The sequence below is a fragment of the Amblyraja radiata genome, chromosome 8, assembly GCF_010909765.2.
Source record: "Amblyraja radiata isolate CabotCenter1 chromosome 8, sAmbRad1.1.pri, whole genome shotgun sequence".
Lineage (NCBI taxonomy): Eukaryota > Metazoa > Chordata > Chondrichthyes > Rajiformes > Rajidae > Amblyraja > Amblyraja radiata.
In genome coordinates this window covers 14,966,409-14,972,296 of record NC_045963.1, presented here as the reverse complement: position 1 = coordinate 14,972,296, position 5,888 = coordinate 14,966,409, and positions in this window count along the sequence as shown.

The window sequence follows — 5,888 nt, the reverse complement described above, 5'->3', positions numbered from 1 at the left end:
TTCAATAGCGTTACTCTTGCTCACCATCAAACCATTAACCTGAGAGTGTCCAATGACCAAGAACGTAACTAGATCAGCCATATCAGTAGCCTGAAAAGAAGAACGTCAGAGGCTGGGTATCCTGTGGTATATTATCCAGTTCCTGACCACCGCCTACAATCGGAAGTGGATACCTCTCTACTTGCCTGGATGAGTGGAGCTCCAACAACAACATCCAAGCCTGCTTGATGGGCATGTCTTCTGCCACCCAAAACCTTCATTGCTTAGCCCTGGCTCATAGAGGCTGAAATGTGTATCATCTCCATGAAGTCTACTTCAGCAACTCGCCCAGGGTAATCTGGTAGCACCTCCTAAACCCTCCATCAGCAAGAAGGACAAGGGCATGGAACTACCACCGCTTGTAGGTTCCCTCCTAAATGTATACTATTGATTTGAAAATATATCGCTGGCTCTCCATAATTGCTAGGTGCAAATCCTGTAAATCATACTCAACTGCACTGTGGAAATACGCCCACCAGGAGGGCTGCAGAGATCCATGGAGTTAGTTCATCCCCATCTGCCCAAGGCCAATTTGGGATAAATATTGGCAATGCCATTGATGCCCAGACCCCCCCCCCAAAAAATACTATATTACTGTAACTGAAGATGAACAATCTCCCAAAACAAGAAAGCAATGTATGATCAAGCAGGGTGATGAGGTGGAGTTACAGTGCATTTGGAACTTGGTGCAGTCAAGTTACTTTTGGAACCTAATGTTACTTCTTTGAAATATTTTATCGGTGTAAGATGCATAGGGACTATGTAGCCAGATCGACATAATCACAGGAAAGGAATGGAAAGGAAACAGCTGGAGAGGAAAGTGGGACAGCTGAAGAGTGGTATAGTCAATCATGTTAAAATCTGTCGATTGTTTCAAGAAGATGGGGGAGGAATACCCCAGAGTCACAAAAAATGTTATTCATGACTTTGGTTTAAATCAATAATTTTTTTCGGCAAGAGAGGAGATCTGACTGGCGAGGGTCTAATAGGGACTTGGTTCCTTGTAGAATAATCTTATTTCATATAAAAATGTCATGAATGTAATTATGTTGGCAGCTTTCCCTTGTTTGCCACATACGTTTTGCTCAATATATTCTTAGATAGTTCAATACTAATAAACAGTAATTCTTGAATTTTTTTGTAACTTGTAAAAAAAAATTATTTCCTTTCCACTGCATGCACCCAATAGAGGATCAGTTTGTTTTCTAACTTTCAACAAAATAACTTGTTTCTTGTGCCATCTCCTATATCATCCCCATCCCCGGAGACGAGGAAACACTTTTTCTCACAGAGAGTTGAGAGTCTGTGGAATTCTCTGCCTCAGAGGGGCTGGTTCTCTGGATACTTTCAAGAGAGAGCTAGACAGGGCTCTTAAATATAGCGGAGTCAGGGGATATGGGGAGAAGGCAAGAACGGGGTACTGATTAGGGATGATCAGCCATGATCGCATTGAATGGCGGTGCTAGCTCGAAGTTCCGAATGGCCTACTCCTGCACCTATTGTCTATTGTCTATTGCTGAGTTTCAGTACAATCTCCAATTCGTACTGCCACCTCTTCCCTGCACTTTAGGTTTGTCCTTGCGGAATATTTTGCAACCAGAAATGCCCAACCTAACCAAAGCCACATTCTTGTTCTTTCAATTAAACCTGTTCCTTCCCACGATGTTAAGTGGTGCATCTAGTTATCTAATTTTATTCCAAAGTGGCATCCCGAATCACACTGGTATGCCTCTAAGCGTACAGGATGCGTTTCCAGATTAAAAGCTGAAATGGAATTAAATACAGCAATGGTGGTGGTCGGGATTTACGTTTCATTCCCAGCACAACAGCATATGGTATGAAGCCCAAGAAAATGCTTCTAATCATGTTCTGCTGGAGTATATATACCTGAGAATGTTTAAAGCAGAAGACCAGGAGCGCTAAAATACATTAGCGGTCTGCAGGTTAGCACCAAGAGGGGTACCAGTGTATATTTGTATTACTTGTGAGAACACTTAAAGTGAGAATGGTCCAATGTGGCACCACATTATTATTTTATCAGTGGGAATTCAGATAACATCTTTCATAACTTTAACAGGACTCCAATTGATGGATTTTGTAACACAAGAAGCACGGCAATCAAATTATGCACAGACAGAGGCCTGAGTGCTAAAATGACAGAGGCCAGGAGTGCTAAAGAGTCTGTGGAATTCTCTGCCTCAGACGCAGCAGCAAAATAATGACCAGATAATCTGTTTTAGTGAAGTTCACTGAAGAACAAATGTTAACCAGGATCAATTTTGATTTAGGTTTTGAGAGATTGCATATCTACCAATAATATATAATTGTGGTGAAGACATTAATGTTCAGGGTCAACCACATGTCTCCATAAAAATAGAATTATGTAAGACATAATACATTTCTTAATGTTGGAAGGCAGCCAAAATAACTCAGACACTAAAGGGAGATTAAACATTTTGGACAGAAATCAATTCTTTTAACATTGTTTCAATTGAAATACAGAAGTGGATCTTATTCCAGAGCGAAATCACATATTTACTGTATATGCATCTATTAGAAGCAACTTTCCTTGTTTAAAAAATTGTTCCCAATTACACTTTAAAATATTGGATATCTTGTTGAGTTTCTTAATTGTATGGTTTTATTAGCTTGCATTTAAATTAAGGATGGGCTCTTGTAGAGATTGGGGTGGAAGTCCAAAATTGGGGGGGGGTACAATTATCTTAATAATTGATGACACGACTGGAGAATTCTTAACACATTCAATCTCATAGAAACATAGAAAAATAGAAACTTAGAAAAATAGGTGCAGGATTAGGCCATTCGGCCCTTCGAGGCATTCAATATGATCACGGCTGATCATCCAAAAATCAGTACCCCGTTCCTGCTTTTTCCCCATATCCCTTGTTTCCTTTAGCCCTCAGAGTTAAATCTAACTCTCACTTGAAAACATCCAGTGAATTGGCCTCTACTGCCTTCCGTGGCAGGAATTCCACAGATTCACAACTCTCACCATTTCAAGTTAAGTGATGACTGCAATATGAACTGTAGAGGAGTCTATGATTAGGAACCAATCATGTCTGACATTTACAACTGTAAGGAGGTAATGGACGTACTTTCCTTTATATTGATGCTTGATTTGGCATTTCAGGGGGGCAGTTTGTTTGGAGTCATGCATAAGTAAATGGCAGATTTCCTTTCCTAAAGGATATAGGTGAATGATAATTGTATTTTATGGGAATTTGAGCATTTTGTGCTTTTGAGAAAGTTGATTTTAAGTTGCATAATTTTTTGCTGCTGAATTTAAATTCATAGAAAACCTCAAAAGCACAAAATGCTCAAATTACCCCCTGAAATGCCAAATCAAGCTTGTCAAAGTAAAGGAAAGAACGCCCATTACCTCCTTATGGTTGTAAATATCAGAGGTCATTAGGAATCAATGGGAAGGGCCAAGTAGGAAGATTAAGGACCTCAGACATACTGTTGAAAATAGAAGTATGAAGAAGCAAGTCATCATCTGCCTATTTCCCTCCACAGATGCTGCTGGATCAGTTCTGAACTTCCAGCCCTTTGTTTTTTGCTATCGAGAGTAGAGCGGTAAAAAATGAGCCTTGAAGGTTGGATCTCAGGACTGGGAGGTCTTAGCCTTTTTGTCCAATATGATTAAATTGGAGGCAACTGAGGGCTCAGAGGACATCAGAGGTCAGAGGTCTCAGAGGACATGAAACTTGGACTTAGCGCCTGGGCCAATACCCTTATCTTTCTTGGCAACTGGATAACTGCCCATTTGCTGGAGTAACTCAATATGTTAGGCAGCTTCTGTTGAGCACATGATAGGTGACGTTTTGGTCCGGGACCCTTCTTCAGGCTCAGATATGGACAGGAGTCTTTTATCAAATTGATACCCAGCGGGAAAGTACATGAATAAATGTTGGTCTTCATTGACTACTATAGCCCCCAAACAACAGATTCTTCAGTTACGTACAATGCATTGCAGCCACGTTATTGGATTAATAATCAAGAGGCTTGGACTAATAATCCAGAGAATAATCCAATGAGTTCAAATCCCATCATGGTTTTCTATGAATTTAAATTCAGCAGCAAAAAATTCTGCAACTTAAAATCAACTTTCTCAAAAGCACAAAATGCTCAAATTCCCATAAAATACAATTATTATTCACCAATATCCTTTAGAAAAGGAAACCTGCCATATGCTTATGCATGACTCCAAACAAACTGTCCCCTGAAATGCCAACCTTGGCTAATCAAAGTAAAGGAAAGAACATCCATTACCTCCTTATGGTTGTAAATGCCAGACCCCACAGTTGATTCCATATCTTGACAATGAGTGAATAAAAATCATTATTAATATTAAGATCAGTTGTTTTATTATTGTGCCTGTCTGGTTTTGCATTGCTTTGGTTGTGGCTTAATGGTACCTTTAAGTAGATCTCACCGCAGAGATATTAAATCATGATGCAAGCTCACACATCATTGTGGTATCAAGGAACCCCATCACCGGTGCCTATTTTGTATAAGCATTTGCTCTGGATCCTCAGGTGGATGCAAAAGATCCAATGGTATTATCTTGGGTTTAAACCAGGAAGATCTTCCGTGCGCTCTAGTTAATATTTATCCATTGGAGAATATTCCCCAGCTGACTATCTGGTTTTATCAGCCAGGTTGCTGTAAATGGGGCGGAGCTGTTTGCAAATTGGCTGCAGCATTTCCTGTTTTGGAAAAGTGATTGGGGTTCAAAAGTATATAAATACAAGTCATTTTCTGCTCACTGAAACGCCTTTGCTTCTTTTATCCTTTTATTAACATCTGCTTTCTCCTATAAAAAGGCATTACACAAAAGCAGAACTGATTTTTGTTTGCATTTGCACAGAATACAAAATCTCCTAATCTTTCAGTCAATTTGCATTTGGCAATTGCCTTAGCCCTTTTTATGAAGGGTACTACAATCTTCCACCGTATTACTCATGTTTATGTTTAAATTGAATGATTAATATGCGATCCTCTGTTTACATGGAGAAACCTCTATTTTTGACGGTGAGATTATAAAACTCTTCTCACACCAATCAATTGTTTTTCCTGGTTTTGCATCTGCAAACTCACAAGTGCTTTACTTTCCTATGGGGAATGATGTGATTTAGTTAAGTAGTCATAATTAGATATGAGCAGTTACGTCATGTAACAGAGCATATACCAGCTGCAGCACTGCATACCTAATATGCTGAAATTATTTTTCAGCTATAACATAACATTTTGTTTGTTTACCATGGGTTAATGTCAAAAAAATTATTAATCCTCATTTAGAAGCTTGAAAGTGCATATTTTATGTGGATGCCGTTTTGTTCGATATTTCTGTATGTTATAAAGGGGAAAAACTCACAATTTGTTAACATTATCTCCTTCCCTGTGGAACACAATGTTGCAGATGTTTCTTCTAATAGCAGAAAAAAACTTGCACTGAACATCTTTGATAAAGTGCTTGCAAAATCATTTCAATCTTCAGTACAAGAAACCCTTGGAGAACTTACTAGCCAGGCTGTATACATCGGTTAGCTGTTAAATTGTGGCATATTACATTTCTCACGTTCAACTCAGAGACTGATAAGAAAGTAAGTTTAGTTGCTTATTGTCAAGAATGGCTGTTTGACAATAGCTGAAGTAAAAATTGATTTTGAACTCTGAAATGAAAAGTGTAAAGCATATATGCTCGTTTTCTTCTGTTTGGCTTTTTGTTACAAGTAGCCAACTGTATAAGAGTGCTTAATCCCAGCAGAATGTGTTCATATTACATTTACTCATTTACCAATGTTTTGAGCATCAACTTTCTTAAT